This window comes from Protopterus annectens, chromosome 9.part0 (genome assembly GCF_019279795.1).
Source record: "Protopterus annectens isolate FY-2018-M chromosome 9.part0, PAN1.0, whole genome shotgun sequence".
In the NCBI taxonomy this organism is placed as follows: Eukaryota; Metazoa; Chordata; order Ceratodontiformes; family Protopteridae; genus Protopterus; species Protopterus annectens.
The window spans coordinates 1,167,271,394-1,167,290,004 of NC_056743.1; positions in this window are offsets into that span (position 1 = coordinate 1,167,271,394).

The window sequence follows — 18,611 nt, forward strand, 5'->3', positions numbered from 1 at the left end:
GAAATTAAAAAGAGAGAAAGAATGTTAGGGGCTGCTGCTCTTCTACATGTGTATGTGCAACAGGATCAAGTCTATGCTGCTGCTGCTGCTCATAGATCTTGGGCAAGGGGGAGAAGGGTATTTTGACCCCATTTAACTTTTTATGATCTGCATGATGTGGACATTGTAGAGCACTACAGGGTGGATAGAAACACACTCCAGAAACTCTGCAACCCCTGTTGTCCTCACCTGAGAGCAAGGGAAAACCAAAGGGAACTAATACCTGTGGAGAACAAGATATGTGTAGCACTTACAATGTTAGCTACATGAACATTACAGAGACCCACAGGGGCCATGCTGGGGGTATTACAGGCATCAGCATCCAGGAACCTATACCAATTCCTGAATGCTATGTTACAGCATGCCAGTGACTGCATATATTTCTCCTGTACCCCTGAGGACAGAGCTAGAACTATTCGGGATTTCTACCCTGTAACATGCTTTCCTAAAGTCTTGGGTGCCATAGACTACACACACATTGAGATCAAAGCATTGTCCAGGGAACAGGGAAGGGTATACATCAACAGAAATGGGTTCCACTCCATTAACTGCCAGGTTATGTCTAATGCTATGGGAATCATCCTGAATGTGTGCTGGCAACCCTGGCAGTTACTACAACTTCCATATATGGCACAACTCATAGCTCTACAAGAGGTTTTCTGGGGTGATATCCCACAAACCATATACTGGAGGATGCAGGGTATGCACTCAACCCATGACTGATGATGCCCATCAGAAATGTACACACACACACACACACACACACACACACACACACACACACACACACACACACACACACACACACACACACACAGAGGAACCCTATAATGAGGAACACACTCAAACAAGAAATATTATAGAGCATGTGTTTGGGCTGCTGAAGTCATGGTTTTAGTGCCTAGATACATCAAGAGGTGCTCTGCAGTACATTTCCAGTACTTGTGCTGAAATTATCACAGTCTATGGTACCTTACACAATATCATTCTGCAAAAACAGCTGCACCAAGGGCCAGGAGCAAACATTCCACCACCACTGGCAAGGTCACCACATCCTCACGTAGGTAAGAAGACAGAGGGGGAATCACCAGCTGCTGTAGGTATAAGTAGAAGTAAGTGTGAACAACATGCCCTCACCCTGGCCACCTAAAGGGTACAACTTTCATCATATGCACATACATCCAGTAAAATTGATCCCAGGCAATGCTTACAGCCTTTACTTACTCATGTAATGGCTGTGTACTGCTGGTATCAGACAGTCAGCCCAGAATAACAACATTTGTAACTGTAGGATTATCAAGCTAAGTGCTGAACCTGTAAAAGAAAAAAACTGTGTACGAACATAAATGAATGGCAGATACCTATATACTGTTAATTTAAAATGTACCTAAGTAGAATGCCTGTGACTTTTCTAGCAATGACATCAATATGTGACAGCACTGACTTATATAATTTATATTTATGCAGTATATTAGCTAACATGGCTCATGCATCTAAAATACCCAGTATAGAAAAATCAGTCCAAACTCTAGTTATCCCTATATTCTCACAAGTGACGCAATAAGCTTGACTGTCTTATCAATGATTTTAGAGTATGAATCACAACACCAAAATGCTATAATAAATCAGAAAAAAATTCCAAATAGCATCACCAATACATATCCTAAGCACTCAGTTAGCTATCCAACCTGTGCATCAGACAATATACAGATGTAACCCTGAATCCAAAAGATAGAAACAAGGTGATGGCACAGTTATCATCATTTGCACAGGGTGGGTGGTTGGGAGGGCAGGAGACCAAGGCTGACACCAAAGTAATGAGTGTGTGGAGAAGAAAAACAAGCAGGTAGAAATGCAGATAATATCAAATGCCCACTGAGACAGAATGACCTGTAACACTTATTAATGCCTTATGGACCTAGTATGTGTGGGTGTCTGTATGAAATAATTGTGTGTAAGTGTCAGTATAAACACAGCCAAGCCCTGTGCGAGCACTACATCCTGGTGTGTCAGAGAGGTGTGAACATGGTAGAGATAATTCATTGTCATCACCCTGACCATGAGAACTGGGTCTGCCAGGAGTTGTGCTGGCATGTCCATGCCCATGGTCATATGTGGTGGTGCTACATGAATGTGAATGATGTCTGCTGGATAGTCTCTCCTCATAACTAAGTCCAGGTCCATGACATTATGGCCTACCACATCTGAGTGTGGAAACCTGAAACACTGATGGAGTACTGGAAGTAGTGCCACTATGGGAGCAGGATCAGGAGTGGCCATGTTGGCTAACACCAGATGATGTTGCATCCCTTTGGACACATGGATGTTGTCCCCCTCCCAGCAGCTGTTCCATCACAGACACTGTCTATTCCATTGTGGCATTCATCTGATCCATTGAATTGGCCACATTGTGAAGGCAGTCATGCACATCAGCTTGTGTCACATCTAGACCCTAAGCATGTCCTCAGAAGCCCTAGTTGAATATGTCTGTGCCTCCATGATAGCCCTAAATATATGTCTAGCGGCATGTAATGACACACCAGCATCAGGTGGAGGGTAGGCAACAGGCCTCCTCCAAACACTCTGCCAATCATTCTGGAATCTCTTCCTGAGACGCACTTAGCCTCCCAACCACATCAGCACCTATGTCAAGCACATGGTAAGTAGGCTCCCCTGAGATGTCATGATCTCTGACATTGGACTGAAACTCCTCAGTTTGTGTCAGCGGCAGCTTGGTAGCAGGACCACCCCCCCATAGCAAGCTGTTCTTGGGCAGCTGCAGCCATACTCCTCCATGCTGATGAAGTCATATCAGTGGCCGATGCCACACCTGATCATAATTGTCACCATGGCCACCAACTGCATTCAGTAGGCAACTAACTGGTTCCAAATCTCCTTTCTGGTAGCCATATCCCCCTGGCCTCTCTCAAGCAGGAAGGTTCTATGTTGCCTCAGAGCTAGATGATGACCTCATTTTTAGCATCATTGAAAGGGAGTTTTTTGTGGATTTGTAGGCTTGAGTGCCATAATCCTATCTGACATAAAACAGAGAAGGATGAAACACATTAATATCACATACATAATGCATTTCTTCACAAAAATAATCAGTCTGTGTACCCTTTGTCAATATAAAGCACTTGAAACACATTTCCCATTTTGGACAACACAATGGTGAGTGCCCCAACACACATCCAAACAAATGTCTATAAAAAACAATATATATTTTTTTTTTCCAAAAAATTATCAGGCTGTCAAGACATTTTCAACTTAAAGTACTTGAAACACACTTCTCAATTAGAACAACAGAATGATAGATTGCACCCCTGCACATTCCAACAAAAATGTGTGGGTCTGCAAAAGCACCCATTCTGTACAGCATTCATATACTGAAGACTGAAAAGTTATGTAATTGATTACTGGATGACAATTATCATTGTTAAATAGTAAAGAAGACAATTGAAAAATGCCAGTCACTTTTCACTGTGCCCACCACTCCTGTGGATGTTGCCTTGGGTCAACTGAGAAGCATAACACCAGTGTTAGAGATGTGTACATTACATTTCTCTCCAACCCCATATGAAATTGCAAAAGCAAATGTTAAGAGCATAGTTGTGCAGAAAGTATAACCTGTCTATCACACAAATGTAAATGCCTGCCAAAACTGCCTTTGCCAACAGTGAAATATAAGAAGCGCATACTAATAAAACTTCATTTTTCTCCTGGCTATATAAATACATTTGTATCAGTTTACAAAATCAAATATGTACTTGAATTAATAGAAGTATACCTTAGCAAAATTAATGGCTTCTCTGCAGAGAAATTACGTTCAAAAATGCCAGTCTTCTGTTTTATTTGAATACACAAGTCTCTTCACCTTCAAGTTCCCTAGCTACACAGTTACCTTTTTGTAGTGTAGATTCAGCTCTCTGAATACTGTGAAGATGCAAAGGAGATGGGAACTCATAGCAGTACTAAATACTAAATTTTTGACTTTGTGCAGATGTTAACATGGTGTAGGCTCCACACCATAGTTAGGTGCTAATGGCTTGCAACTGTGAATGATCAGTGTGAGTGAATGAAAACACAACAGCAATTCAAGGACCCTTACTTGCAGTGGGTGTGTCAGTGAGGATACACTTATAAAGTGTTTAACTAACTTCTGTGAGCTATCAAATAAAGCAAAACACCACATATGTATACTTTCTTGTCCATAATAGCACAAATCTCCTTCCTTTGATGAAAACTGTTGTTCACTGTGTTAAGTATTTTATCACACACTGAAAGCAAAATTATATAAAATGCACTATAGACTGCATGTTTGATATTGAGACAGATACAAGGGAAGAATGACCAGAATAGAAGAGAAGACAGGGCTGCATTTCTGCAAACAAATTCATAAATGCTTGTGTGATCATTAATTGCACTAAATATATTATGCACACATGTGCACCTAACTGAGAATGTCCAAGTTTATGAACTAATACTGAATATGAAATGTGAATTGCTTGTATGATCACAGTTTTATTGCTGTTGCAAAGCTGTGTCTATGCCCAAGATAGATAACCCACTATACCTGTGTTTTGTAAGTGCAATAGTCTAATGCTCCAGTCCAGCAATCCAGAGCTGTCTAATTGTTTAAACTTTTTTTAACTTTTCTGTTTTTTTGTTTGCTTTCCCATTTGTACAGTGTATGGCTTAGTGCAAACATGGTTAACTGGATAAAAACTGAAAATGTAATGTGAGTTGCATTATGCTGAGCTAAAGAAGAGAGAAGGAATGTAAAGTGGGGTTGGAGTCCCACAGTAGTTATTTTTATTGTCCAATGGTCATAAAGATTATTTACACAAATACACGTTTGCTATTGCCTTTTACATTTGTGCATTGACAATCTATACATAAACAGGGTTTACTGTTTAAGGAAAAAAAGTGTATAACTAACCCGGGGATTCGATAAATTCTCTCCAAGCTTTACGTGAAGCCTATATGGAGTTTACGAGTTAGTGCGATGAGCAGCAGTGGTAATCATATATTTATGCTGCTTATCGTGCTGACATGAATACAAGCATGGTTTTGTGGCCAGCAGCTGTTTAGCCATCCAGGAAACCAGGCAGAGCAGCGTGAGCACAGAAAGAGGATGCATTCAACTTTGCTTACAAGCAAACTTGTTCATCAGCATTGTGCTGGCAGCCACAATGACTACCAGGGGTAAAAATACTGCAATACCATCAGTATCAACAAAGTAAAGAAATGTGTACTCATTGCAATGTACATTAAGAAATTATTTGGGCAATCAAATAATGCAGGAGATTGATTAAATGGGAAGGGAAATACAAGGAAATGTAAACTGGGCAGGGAAAGTGTGCTGATGAAAATGGACACAGACATGTATGATAGGAATGACCAAAGAGTATGATGGCATAGTAAATATGTCAGTGTCCCCAAAATAAGATATGTACATTTACGAACAGTTCCAGGACAAGTCAGTAGCATAACATGACGCACACATGTAGATAGCACAGTATGTACTGCTGTTTACACCTGAGCAAGTATATTATGCCATAAGCACACATTATATTATATATGTGATGGTCACACAAGGTTACATGTCAATGGAAGTGAATGGTTGTGATATAAACATCACTGACATGCTCACTGGAGAGGCAATTAGCATGTAAAACTGCAACTCTAACCACTACAATAGTTCGGCAAGGATGGTATATAAATTAGGGGAATGTGCATACTCTGAAGATCTGAAAAATGACTTGCTTGAATATGACTGACATGTCACCATAATTTATTTATTTATTATTTTATTTTATTTTACATTTGTTGACCGGGCTAGTCCAGCTGGATAATTTCCATTTTCAGTGGAGGCCCGGGGAGAAAAGCTCCACAATTAAAACAAGGTTAAACATTTAAGCAACAATGCATACATTTTAGTGTAGTAGAAAATACAGCAAAAAAAAACAGGTAAAAAACAAATAGCCTAAGCTATATATTCATTTTTTTTTTTTTTTTTAGAACAGTACAGTAATTTAGTCATTTGAAATAGCAGGGAAAGATAGTGATTTTTACGTAGGGAGGTATGGCTGAAGAAGAAGTCATTTAGTCTGGATTGGTACAGGAGCAGAGCCAGAAGTTGTTAAGATGTAATAGAAGTTGTTTTTTGAAAAGTTGAAAGGAGTCTAGTGAGGTAATGTGTGGGGAGGTTATTCCATATTTTCCCTATGGAGTTTGAAAATAGACAGTTACCTGCTGAATTTGTAATTCTAGTTGTGGTGACTTGTATCTTTTGCAGATCAGCTGTTTCAAGTTTTGTAAGGAGTAAGGAGGTTACTGAGAGCTGGTGTTTTTGTTGGTTGATAAAGAATGTTATGTGTAATTAAGAGTTGTTGATAGATAAGCTTGTTAGGTAGTTCTAACCATTGTAATTGTTTTAAGTTATTACAGTGGTGAGTTCTGTACTGGGATCCTGTGGCAAACGGGCTATATTATGATAGGATGTAGTTAGTTTTTCAGGTTACCTTTAGAGAGATTGGTGTAAATAGAGGAAGCATACAGTAGGGTGGAGATAAGATGTGATTGAGCTAAGGTGGTCCGTGCTTCTGGAGTAAGGAAGGGTTTTATTCTGTACAGTGAACCTATCTTTTTATTTACTGCTTTTATAGTGTTATTGATATGACAATCATAGTTAAGATTATTATCAATAGTAACACCAAGCAGTTTGGTAGTAGAGTCTGGGGAGATAAGAGAATTGTCAGCTGCAGTAATAGTAAAATTTAGTTGAGGAGATTTGTGGGTAGGTGAGAATAGTAATAGTTTTGTTTTCTTGGAGTTGAGAAGGAGACATCTTTTTGAGAACCAATGTTCAACGGTTGAAAAGGTAGATTGTGTGAGTGGCTGGAGTTCAGATTGGGTGGGAGCTGTACAGATGATGGTAGAATCATCTGCATATTGTATGCAGGTAGTGTTATGGATAGATGATTGAAGATCATTAATAAAGATAGAGAATAAGAGTGGACCTAATATTGATCCTTGAGGTACTCCTAAGGAGATAGGTAGTAGAGCAGATAGAGAATTTTTCCAGAGTACTGCTTGTTGTCAGTTTTCAAGGTAGGATGAGAACCAGGTTAAGGAGGAAAAATCCAAGGCAAGTGAGTTTAGTATGTGTAGGAGAAGTTTATGGTTGACCATGTCGAAGGCTTTTGACAGGTCTAGGAAAAGAGAAGCAGTTAGTTTGTTATTATTACGGTTACAGTTTATTGTGTTAGTAAAGGAAAGTAGTGCAGTGGTCGTACTATGTGAGGTACTAAATCCATGTTGAGTGTTTGCTAGTAGGTTATTTTGAAGGAGATGGTTAAGTAGTTGTTTGTGTATACATTTTTCCATGATTTTAGCTAGTGGAGATAATAGTGCTATTGGTAGTTAGAGAGGTCAGTGGATTTGCCTCCTTTATGTAAGGGTATGATGTGTGATATCTTCCAGATTGCTGGAAAATCACTTTCTTTTATGGATCTGTTTATTAGGATCGAAACAGGGTAGGCTATAGCTTTTGCTGCTACCTGAAGGAATTCAGCAGGAAGCTTATCTCCTGAGGGGTAGTGGGTTTAAGTTTTTGTAAGAGATTGTATGTAGGAGGTGGGTATGGGTTGAAGTGAAGGAAGGAATGACTTTGTTGGTGTTACTTAAGATCAGTTGGGAAGCATCAGGGGATAAATGGCTTGCTAGTGTTTGTATGGAAGTAGTAAAGAAGCTATTGAAGTTATTGGCTATTAAAGAGGGATTATCAGGGTCTAGATTCTGTGGGTTAGGTGTTACTATTTTACCTGGGGTAAGTAGATGATTGATAGTAGACCAGAACCTTTTGGTTCTTTTTGTGGATTGCTGAAGTTCTACATAGTAGTTCTTTTGTCTGAAATAATAGCATTTTTGGTTTTGTTTCTCAGCTCTCTAAAGGTTTGATAGTCTGTTGGGTTTCTAGAGGAGCCATTTCTTCCAAGATTTATTTTTAAGCCTGATCTTTTGTTTAGTATTAGAGGTAAGCCAGGGTGCTGTTCTGGTCTTTATTCTAATGGACTTGGGGCATGGTGGTTTAGGATTGTAAGGAATGCTGAGTTGAAATATTCTGGCTTTGTTGAGAGAGAGGTGCTTTAGAGGGTCCAATTGTATTGTGAGAGTTCTGTTTGAAATCTTTGGGGATTAAATTGTTTGTTTGAATATAGTGTTCTATGTGAGGTAGGTAAGTTTTGATGAGTTTTAGCTCTAATGACATATGTGAGGAGTGATCGCTAAGGTCATCAGGAAGGATGCCAGTTTGTAGCTTTGTGAGGGGAGTTTGTAAGAACCCAGTCTAAGGTGGTTTCTTTTTGCTTGTTTTATTTATTCTAGTGGCACTATCAATTAGTTGTTTGAAACCAAAAAGGTTTAAATGGGAAGTAGGGTTAGCATTGTTACAAGATTTCCAGTCAATGTTAAAGTCTCCAAGGAGTAGTGTTTCTTGAGGAGGTAATTTGAGAGTTGTTCAAGAAGTTGTTCTAATGTGGGATATTATTTCCTGGAGGCAGATAAGCACAAATGATGTTTATTGATTTAGTAGTATTAATTTGAACTCTAGAGCAGATTATTTCAACATTATTGTTTTGGGTAAGAGCAAGGTCAAGAAGAGTAAGCTTCAGGTTAGATTTATATAGGATAGCTACTCCACCTCCTTTCTTGGAGGTGCGATCAAGTCTAACAATGTTATATCCAGGTGGGGTAATTTCAATATCTTTAATAGATGGTTTTAGCCAGGTTTCTGATAAGCATAGAATGTCAAAGTTCTGTACTTCTAGTAGGTGTATTTGACTAACTTTATTACAGATACTATATTTAGGTGGGCCAAGGATAGTATGTTTGTAGTTATAGTTGATGGAGGAAGGAGAGCTTTTATATGGTGACTGTGTGTTTCAGTAGTTGTAGGTTGAGGGCCTGGATTGGGGTGTATGTCACCGTCCTGAAGTAGATGGAGTAGTAGACCATAGTTTTGGATATGTGTTTTAGAGATGTATCAAATACTTTCTTTGATTTAGTTTTTAGTAGTTTACAATGAAATAGTCTATGGTATTTGGGAAGTAGATATATGGTTTGTGATGAGGTAGGTAAATAGGATGAAGGTAGGTATGTTGTAGGTGTACTAGTATGTTTTGAGGAAGTGAGAGAAATAGTTAAGGAGTGTTCATAGGAGGTTAAGAAGTAGGTAGTAATGAGAAGGAATAATAGTAAGAAGGTGATAGGTAGTTTAAGTTGTGAGTGGAGGATAGTTGTAGACATGATAAGATAGTTGTATGTGAAGTAGGGTTTCCTGATATGTTGTAGAGGGTGTGTGGTGGGAGTAGGGGTAGAGTGGAAGGGGCTGTAATGGTATAGGACTTTAGTGAGATAGTGGTGGGTTGGTTAAAGTGGTATGTAGGTGTGACTAAGTGAAGGAAGTTACACAATTTGTGAGACTGTGAATTGGATAGGATAGCAGTAGTAGGAGGTGTGACTTGTAGAAATATAAATGTAGGACCCCTGGGGGTGGGTGGGATATGGGGTAGGGTGGGGGCTGGAGGGGGGCACACAAAGTAGACCAGAGGAGAGTGGAAAAAGTATCAGGGAAGGAAGGGGGAATCAAGGCAAGGGAAAGTATCCTCGGGAGAGGATGAGACAGAGAGGTAAAGGAGGAAAAGGATTAGTATAAGGAGGAGAATAAAAGTGTAAGGCAGAAGTCAGTACTAATATCCCAAATAGGGATGAGAAAAGTATAACATCTAGTGGACAAAGTAGTAGTGCAGTAAGCAAACAAGGGAGCTACCAGGGAGCTGTACTAGAAGGGGGAGAGGATAGCCTATGTGGCCATCCGAGGAGACTGTGAGGGGAAATGAAGGAGTAAGGAGGGGTAGCTGCTGGCTGCTTAGCTAGTGGCAGTCTGAAAGTTTAGCAGGAACATTTAGTTAAAACGTAATATAGCATGACTAGGTAGACATACTCTCTTATTTCTGGTGGTAGAGGGTGGCAGAAGAAGACAATGTCCTGACTGAGTCCAAGGGTATTCTGTGGGGAACACCCTAATAGTGAAATTAGAGGGATACAACCCAGGCAAAGACACAGGGTCGTGGAGGGGATAGCTGTTAGAGGAGGGAGAGAGGACAAAAAAGATAATGTTAGAGTACAATATTAACATACAGGGTTACAATTCAGAGTCAAAATGCAATAAAAGACAGGTTATGCAACTGGTAAGCAAAGCAACGTTACACATAGTTGATATAACTCTTTAGGATGTACATATTAATGGTGAAAAGTACATTTCAAATAAATAACTGTATAGCTAATAATATATAGAGCCTAGTGTTACAGCAAATCACCACACACACCAGAGTAATGCAGTGAAGCATTCACATTAACATAAACAATTCAATTGAAACACTTTCCAGTCTCTTTAGGAGGTGTGGATGTTGTAAATAGCAAGTCATAACACGGAACGCTATTGCGTATACAGAAATATGATATGTGAAAGCAATAGTTGTGAGGACTAGGATAGGAGCAGTCCCAATGTAAGGCAAACCTAATAACTAAACGCATTCACTTCTAAGTTAGCAATAAATTCAAGAGCAGTCACTTTAAAAGCTAGCCAAACTATCTAAAATTATTCCGTACTCATAGGTTGGAACAGCACAGCATACAAAACCAGCATTTGTAGCTTATGTGTCATGCAAACCTATCAACTGGCTATGACTGACCTTGATTTCAACACCACTTTTAACACTATCCCTCTTAAACCATCTAAAAACCTAGTCACTCTCATTCAATCAAGGATACATAGCAACAGACTCCTGGACAAATGCAGATAGGAACAAGCAGAATCATGAACACTTTTACAATATTATGACCATTAATCTGTGGGACTTGACAGAATATGTGAGTGTAAATTATTATACATGTTCATCAGGAATAGAAGTATACAATTGCAGTGATTGTTAGTATTCTATAAACAGAAGTCACCACCCCTTCCTCAAAACTGACTAGGTTTTTAGATGGTTTAAGAGGGACAGTGTTAAAAGTTGTGTTGAAATCAAGGTCAGTCATAGCCAGTTGATAGGTTTGCATGACACATAAGCTACAATCACCAACAGCAAGAATCAAACCCATACCATCACTGTCATTACTGAGCTGTGTATTTACTGGGTGAAACACAGAAAGATGTATCATACAAGCATCTAGTTGAACACCTTGAAATGAAGTATGCATGTCAAATCCTAATGGGAGTATATGCCAAAGAATACTTCCATATGGGCTTCCAGATGTGTGGGAGCTCACTATGCCAGATATGATACATTTGACTAAAGCATCCCTGGCTGATGTAGGTATCAGCCATACAGATAACAACAAATACAAACACCACACTATTATGAGTGGATTCCCTACACACAGCTGGGTATTGCATATATCAGACATATGTAATACCAATGGATATACATATATACATATAAATATTTCAAGCATGGGCATTAATGCCTTTCTAGCTTGGCAATATACCAAAATACTTGTTCCAATAAAAAGTGTCCAGCCTGTTCTTAAAAATATCTAGTACTTGTTTAATGTAATTTGGTAGTCTCTTCCATGCATCAGTTAATCTGTCAGAGAACCAATTAGTACACTTCTCATTCCTATAGAATCTTCTATATAGGCTGTCTGGTGATTCTCTAGTACTTTTTGATAACCCCAAACATTCCCAGAGGTAGTTGTTTCTAAATGCCCTATATACTTGAATAAGATCTCCTTTTAGATATCTGTAAGAAAAAACTGTATAAGTTCAGATATTTTAGTCTTTCATAATAACTTAAATTTTCACATCCATGGATGCCCTTGGTATATTTCCGCTATACTCTTTCCAGTTTACTCATGCTTGTTTTCTTATAGGGTTTCATATTGTTATTCCATACTCAAGTTTCTGTCTAATGTAACTAACAAACAATGACTTCATCATTTTTGATTTCCTAGACTTTATAAATCATCAAATCATTTTATACAACCTATAGTTCTATAACTATCATTAACCAATTGGTTGATATGATTAGAAAAACTTACAGCTGAATCTATCCATATACCCAGGCCCTTAAATGAGTCTACAGTTTCAATCACTGTGTGCTGCATTAAATATTCACCTTTCAATTTATCTCTCCCAAATCTCATATGCTTAGTTTTTGATGTATTTATCAGCATATTATTCTCCTGTGCCAAAATGGTCAATTTAGTCAAGTTATTTTGCAGATATACCTTATCTGTAACACGTGTAATCAGTTTACTCAATTTCAGGTCGTCTGCATATAAACTGTAGAACACCTCAGATGAAAAGGTTAGGTCTAAATTATACAATCTAAACAAGTAAGGGCCTAGGACAGAGCACTGTGGGACACTCTGACTGTAACTAAGAATTTCACCTGTCCAGTTGCTGTATGGTACTTGCCATGTCCTATCTGTAAGCCATGCAGCTATCTATCTTATCAAGAGTACATCAATACCTAGTTGTACTAATTTATTGATCAGTATTTTGTATATGACACTGTCAAATGCTGAAGTTAAATCTGTATAAATTACATCACAGCACAATGTTTCATTCATAGCTGTTCTTATATTGTTATAGAACATCATGTTACAGGTGGTAATAGATCTAGTTTCAAGATATGCATGCTGATATATGGTTTCTAGTCCCAACCTATCCAGTTCTGACAATAACTTAGCCATTATTACCTTCTCCATTATTTTTCCACAACATGAAAGTAGACTTATGGTCTATATGACTCTGGGTTTGTCCTACTCCCCTTTCCCTTAAAGACATGCTTAATAAGCATGTCTCCAATCTTGAAGAATATCCCCATATTTATATGGCCTAGTGAATAATAGATATAATGGTACCATAAGTTCTTGCTGAAGTGTTCTCAGGTCATTGTTACTAATTCTGTCTCCTCCCTGTACTTTGTCTGGATCCAGTTTCTGCAGTTCTTTTTCAATATAATCTAATCTTGTTACAATATCTGGAGTTACCTTATCACCGCTTTTGTGGAGCCAAACTGTTTTGCATAAGATTTTGTAAATATATCTATAATCTGTTGTGTCTGAGAATAAATTTTAGAATCTGCACACAGTTTATCAGTTTGTGTCTTTACTCCTTCCACATCTTATCTATAAAAAGGTTTTCTGTTACGCTCTATATCGTTATATAAAATGTTCTTGATTGTCTCACACTATGCTTAACCTGTTTGTCAAGCTTGTTTATTTCAGTTTTCAAAGTTGTAGTTCGACCTGTCTTCCATTTCTTATATTTTTTGTCTGTCACCTTAAACAGATATCTTGTTCTTATGGAAATATATCTGCCTGATGTTGTATGCCTAGATTCAGATGTTAAATATGTTTTTTTTATTTTTTGCACTCGAACAATTTCTCTTTCAAAACTTTTCACATTCCATCTGCAGTTTTTCCACTGAATACCTCACTCCAGTTAGTTTTGCTTCCATATAATCTGTAATTAAACTTCTGTGCATTGTTTTAGTTTTCAGTTTGGCAGAATTATCTAGCAACAAATTAATATTTTATAACCCCAGGATCACTGCAGATCAATGGTGGTAAAACTTGACTTGAAGTAACAGTAATTTCTTTAGGAACACAAAATGTCTAGTATGTTCCGCCCCCTGGTAGATATTTTTATAGTTTGAAGCAATTGTTGTTCCTGGGTATAAGTTGTGAATAATTTCCTTACTAATGTTGTTGAATCAATATTATTCCAGTCTGTTTCTGGTAAATTTAAGTCCCCAGCTAATATTATTCTTCACTCCTGCGTTTCATGCAAGAAACATATAAATTCCTCTAGGTCATCTGCACTTGACTTTGGTGGTCTATACACTCCAACAATTATTATATGTTCCAGGGTTGTCTTTATTGTCACAGTTACACAGCCTATAATATTGGTGTTATCACTGAACATGTAATAATCACAGGTCTCATAATTATCTTTAATCCCTATCATAACATCTCCACCTGATTTTTTGTTAGAATGTCTGTTACAGTAAAAAAATGTATACACTGACAGAACTGGTTTCCAGTCATTGTTCTTTAACTATGTTTCACAAACAATAACAACATCAATGTTGTGGGAACGTAGCAAATTTTCCAATAAAAAAACATTATTATTAATGCTCCTAGCATTAACAACCATCAGAGATGCATCAGATGTTGCTATCTGTGAACTGTTAAATTTTCGACCTGGCAAAAATCCTGCCTAGTGTTTGTCAAATATTGCAAAACATCTGCTGCAAAAATTCTCTTCTCTGATCTTGACAAATGCATGCCATCTAGGTCTATATTACAAAGTCGAAGCTTTAGCTAATGGAATATCTAAAGCTCGACACCTAAACAGCGAAAGCTATAAACATCAAAAAGCCACTTCGGCAAATTCTTTCGTAGTGAAAGAATTCACTTGGCCGGAGGCAAAAATTTCAAACTCTAATCGAGTGGGGGGGGGGGCTTTTCCCCCACACCCTCCAATGTGGGGGGGTTGTGCCCTCCACAACCCCCTAACTAACTATACCAACTCTGAGATTGCTCTACAGTGGGGAAAAGGGAAGATTCCCGATAATAGTCAAGTGAATTCTTTCCCTACGAAAGAATTTGCAGAAGTAGCCATTCAATATTTACAGCTTTCGCTGTTTAGGTGTCGATCTTTAGGTATTCAATTACCTAAAGTTTCAATCACCTAATATAGACCCTGTCATCCAGTCTGAACATGTGTGTGCCTCAAATTAGGCTTGGATGCTCTACACATTTCCATTTCTTAAAACAGCACATTTTTTATGTGTAGGTATTTACCCAAAAATTCTTTTCATTCACAGTGACCTGACTATCCTTTCTATAGGTGATTTGTGAAAAATACATCCTAACACCAGTACAAGCTATACTATCTAAGAGGGCTGTCACTTCCCTACTAGCAGTCAGAGAATCCTTGCAGATGACATCATTTGTACCAACATGAATAAAAACAGATCCGTACTTCCTTACATTAAGGCATTCCATGGCTTGTCTCACATCTTCTATTTTTGCTCCTGGCAAGGAGAACACTATTCAATGTTAATTATTTTATCTGAAAATATAAGTATCAGTTCCTCTAATAATTGAATTTCCAAATACAAGAATATCTTTGCTGGTCAGTTCTGAAGCATCTAATACAGTAATATCTGCTCTATCAGTTGTTATAAAGAATATATCTTCATCATTAGTCATTATTCCCACTGTTTTCATTGCATATTAAATTCTCATCCAGATGGCATTGTAAATCCACAGCTTGAGCCATGTAGTCAACATCTGTCTTTCTCTTCTTTTTTCTTACAGTAATGATCTTCAATCCTTTCACCTGCCCCTTGCCTCTTTTTGTACATTCTCTATTGGGAAAATGATGCCTTATTCTGTAGACTGAAGTTTTTCTAATAGAAAAATATTATCATTCCCTGAAACCTGTGTGTTACATCACAAAACAGTATCCTTTTTACTACGTATTCTCTTTCCTTTACAGTCATTAGTCAGTTTATTTTTCTTCCTTGTTATTTATTGTGAACTTCTTCCTTTCTTTCTTTTTTTGTTTCCTTCTAAACAAACTGGATCCTCAGATTGCTGAATACTTGCATCCAGAATTCCAAATTTGTCAGGGGCATCGTCTTGTTTCATAGGGATTGAATGTTCTTTGCAGAAAATAGATGCATCATTTCCTGAATGTGTTCTATTTGTTCTATGCCTGATATTATTTATTTCATCAGTCCAGTCATTAATATAAGAAACAACAGTTCTCCAAGCCATGCCAATTGCACAAGTGCAATCATTGTCATCATGTCTAAATTTACTTCTAACAATGGTAAGCAAATCATCCAGCTTTTGACACGAGGAACACAGATCACCAGTGTTAGCTCTGAAATTCTGACATCTATATGTGCTCATGCAAACTATGAAGTTGTAATACTGATGTGATGTACTGGTACATACATAATGCAGTACAGTCACACTACAGCTGTACCTAGGATACAATTATACTTCATAGGATCATATGTTCATAAGAGAATACTAAGCTAATGGCCCAAGAGCCCATATAAGCCTAGCCAGATTCATCCTGAGTTTAACAATTTTCAATACCTAGGTGAATGAAGTTCACGGAGGTATGAACCTATGCTATGGTATGTAATATCAACTGCCTCTACCCATGAGGGTCATGGTAACAGAGTCAGAGTTGCTGGGGCCATGTCAGACTCAAAACCGGTCACAAGTGGCATCCCACAAGGTTCTGTCCTGGGACCTCTCTTGTTCGGTATTTACTTTTCTGAGGTACAGGCCAACGTGGGAGGACTATGGCTCACCAAGTTCGCAGATGACTGCAAACTGGGCGCCATAATCGACTCTCCAGCTGACACAAACATCCTTCAAAAAGGTCTCACAGAGACGGATAACTGGTGCCAGAGCCATGGTCTAAATCTAAATGCCAAAAAGTGTAAAGTCATACCCTTTGGCAAAAACAATGTGCCCACAAATTACCACATAGGTGGTAACCCATTACGTACAGAGAAAGTAATTAGGGATTTGGGGACCCAAATTGATAGCAATCTCTCCTTTGACAACCACATTGCCAAAGTGGTTAGATAGACCTTCTACATAGCCCACCTCATCATGAAAGGATTCACATCTAGATCAAGAGAGGTAATCGTGCCCCTTTATTCATCCCTCATCAGGCCCATCATAGAATACAATGCCCCCTTTTGGATGTACCTTACTCGACACCTGCAGCAATTAGAAAGACCCCAAAAGTAACTCACCAGGAGGATCAAGGGACTCAAACAGATGCCATATGCTGCTCGGTTAAAAAAACTCCAGCTCTACTCAGTTGCATACCGCCTACTTCAAGACGATCTATGCGTGACATATAAAGCTATGTCCAACCCAGAATTAATGGACATGCTCCACCTCAGTAAATCTAAATCCCTTAGAGCCACGTGCTCGAGGGACTTGAACCTCAGCACAGAAATAAATAGAACATGCTGTAGGGACAGATTCATAACCCAGAGGCTCTTCTGGCCTCTGGAATTCCAATTCATCCATGAGCAAGGCAGAGCACCTCACTCTCTTCATCTTACGAGTGGATGGGATGGGTGGATGGGGGATCATAGGATTTTGTCTGTGTTACTATTAGGCACAGGCACACAGAGGGCTAAAAAAAAAAACAGGCACAGTATACTCAAATCAGTCAAACACAAAAAGCCTGTCTTAAAAGCCCCCAATCAGCCCAGCTTAGGGCCTAGTATGAACCATGAAAACCTATGAACCTGAACCTATGAACCACCCATGAATTAAATTGGGAGTACTCATTCTTTTGCACGCCTTGAAGAGGGAAATTTGTCAGGGAAGGGCTTTCCTGAATGTGAGTTTTTTTTTTTTTAGAAAGGATAGTCTCTCTCTGATTTTCTTATTTATTGATATCAGAAGGATAGATAGAATGACTCTTATGCAGTTTGATTTATGAATGTGTAACATTTCCATCAGGGCTAAATTAGATACTGCCCTGAAAATCAGACACAGATTGCCCCTTAGTAGTCTGTAGGAGACAGAATACAGTGATAGGGCTTTCAATCATTCAATGTAAGACTTGTTTTTTTATAACCTGTATCTTTCTAGTGAGAAAAAATGAGTTCACTCCAGTTGTTACAGATGTCTGCTGAGGTACATGCCAAAGGGTGCATTGTACTCAATTATTTGCATGATGAGGACAGACCACAGTGGGATTACAACATCTTTTGATCTGGATGCCATAACCTTACTTAGAGTTGTGCCACATAGAAGGACTTTCTCACCACCGTGGACACAGGGTGGTTGAAGTTTGAAGTTCAGGTGAATATCCAGATCATGTACCACTGGGTCTACTCTAAAGGGGATCTTGCCTATATTGTAATTATGTGGAGTATTTGCTTTCCAAAAGGGAATAATTATGATTTATTTTGCATTCAGTTTCTCTTCATGGCTCTGACAACAATCATTTGTGCGTGTTAACCCTTTCTGCAGTATATCAGTATGGCTCATGGATTCAATATTTGCCCCCAGTTTGCAGTCAGGTGCAAACCTGGTCAGGCAAAGACTGACTTCTCAGGAATAAATACTGAACAGGAAAGGGCATAGTACAGAATCCTATGATATGCCCCTGGTGACTGGCCTCTTGCTAGAGGTGAATGCACCCAGTTTGACAGTATGTCCTGTTAGTAATCCATCTGGCTACCCACCTGGTGACATAGGGGTTTATGTCAAGTTGAGAGAGTTTCTCTATAATACCTGAGTGAGGAATTGTGTCAAATGCCTTGGCTGGGTTAAGTTAAGTGAGATGCACAGTCTTTCACTCATCTGTGGCCTTGGTGACCTTCTCAAAGAAGTCAGACAGATTTAACAGACATGATCTATCCTAAATGAGTCTGAACTGGTTTGGTTCCAGAGTTGGGAAATTAAATGTGTCCTTGTTGATAAGGTCTATGATGATT